A 2327-nucleotide genomic window follows, 5' to 3' on the forward strand; every position below is an offset into this window, starting at 1 on the left:
CTGTTACTGTGGTCAAGTCACTGAGATCAATTTTTTAACTGATATTTGGGTACTCAAAAACACCAGTTTGATCTTCTGCATCTTTGGACACCCATGATTAATTAGCATATGATTATCCACTTCTCCATGCACCAGCTTTGCCTTGTGTTACGTTCTTCCTAAAGGGACTGGAAAGCATTTGTGAGCTGCCTTCAGATCCAGTGAAGAAAGAATAATATATCAATGTTTATTTGACCATAACTGCTATTCTAAAAATAGCAGAATGTCACTGTTCTGAGCCAGACAGCACTATTGTTAAGTAAATTTAAAAACGATCTTTCTAAAGTACATGTGGAGGGGAGTGGGGTTAGGAACAAACAAGAGCTCCTCGATTCCCTGGCTACAGATGCAAGTGGCTTCCCAAAGCTACTGACTATCCATTAGTTTGAGGATCAGAGCCAGCATTTTACAGGTTCATCGCTTTTACGACTAAATGTGAAATTGGTGAGCCCAGCATGGGGATATTAGAGCACTTAGGAAAGCAAGTCAGTTAGCCTTTGACCTTGGAAATCAAACGAAATACGTCAAAAACTGAGGTGACTTCACAGAACGAAGTGCCCAGCCTCACTCCACCGTTTGGCGTGGCCCACACTTGTCAGCTGCTCCTGGACACGGAAATATAGTTACTTTAGGGCAACTGTCCTCACCTCTACACCAGTCTCTTAAATTTGAAAGCAAAATAAAGCAACAATACAGTATTGGAATGCCAAAGGCCTTTAGAAAAGCCTCTTAATCATCCCATTCAAACCACACCTTCTGTCGATCAAGGTAAGACCTTTCATCAACACATCAATTTTACACTTGACATATTACTCCTTCCCGGCCACACTCTCCAGCTGAAAGAGAAACGACGTGATAGTAGCAAGGCTGAGACAGCCAGCTTCTGAGCTCTGACAGCGCTTCTGGTGACTGGGTGGGCTCAGCTTCCGACACCACGTTTGCGTCTTTCTATGCCTGCCAGGTACCAGACTAAGTTCTCTTCCTGTTCTTCACACTGAACTCAGGTATGGAAAACCAAAGACTGCATGAGACTGAGCTCCTTCTTCCACAGCTGTAGTCTTCAACAGCAAATACTTTACACATGCCAGCAAAAGAGCAGGATCTTCCAGAAGGCTGTGCTGACAATTTTTTTTCTCTGTTCTTCTGTGTAGGTCCAGCACCCTCCTTTCCCTGTCTCTTAACTGCTGGAAACTTAGACTCTCTAGTGAAGAGATCATACCTCCATTAATCTATAGGTGCTTTACCGGAAACAAGCAATACTGGATGTGTTCAAGATCAGAAAAAAAAAAAACCAGGAGAGACATGAAACCTTCACGTAACTGTTTTCTGGCTGGTAGAGGCACTATGAAGCAGGGACACAGGAATGCAGAAGATACTGTTTTATAAGCCAGTTCTAATGCTAGATGGGGAGAAGTAGGAATATTACGGTCCTCTAACATGCTTTCACACATCAGTGAAACCTCTGCTCATCCCAGACATTCCCTCTATCCCAACTCTTTGGGAATACAAGCAGGTGCAATGCAGGTCACCTGCACCACAGATAAAAAACTCCAGTCTTTTTTCGAAATCCTACAATGAGTTTCCACAGGAGCAGAAAAATTGATTCCAAGTTTCTTGAGTTCCTGGTTAGCCCCATAATCGGATGCCACCTTTACTCTCCACAGAAGTTACCAGCCTGTAGGAGCCTAGGACCAGGAATCCCTCTCACCTTAACAGAGCTACATCTTGTCACCTCTGGAACTGCCACAGAAGCCAGGGTAGCACAGAAGGGTAGGCACTTTATTCTCTGCTCATTCCATACTTGGAAATCTATTAAATAAAAAACCCTCAAAAACAATTTAAAAAGGTATTTTTACATAATTTTGACCCTCAACAACAACAAAACCCCCCTCACACATAACCAACCCAACTCAGTGATACTACTTTTACCCGAGCTTCACTTTTTAAAAAAATTATGATTTGTAGACTTTAATCTCCTCCTTACAAATAATGAGCCATAGAAACGTCCCTGTTCATTCTCAATGCTATTCAGCTGAGCTATTTCTTCCTTTGTGGTTAAAGACCTTGTTTCTTTAAAGGGGTGGTGGTGGGGGGAAGAAGGTAAGAGAACATTTATATAAACAAAAATTACCCTCATCACCCAGTGTCTCGGTTTGGGCTGAAACTTCCTTGTTTTGGTTAATGAACGAATAGCAATTATTCTCTGCAAGTACTTTAACCCCACATTTAATTGGTCAAAAGAGGGTCAGATGCCCTGTTACGTGTTAAGGTTATAAAGCAACACGCAG

Source organism: Buceros rhinoceros, unplaced genomic scaffold, assembly GCF_000710305.1.
Source record: "Buceros rhinoceros silvestris isolate BGI_N320 unplaced genomic scaffold, ASM71030v1 scaffold43323, whole genome shotgun sequence".
Taxonomy (NCBI): Eukaryota; Metazoa; Chordata; class Aves; order Bucerotiformes; family Bucerotidae; genus Buceros; species Buceros rhinoceros.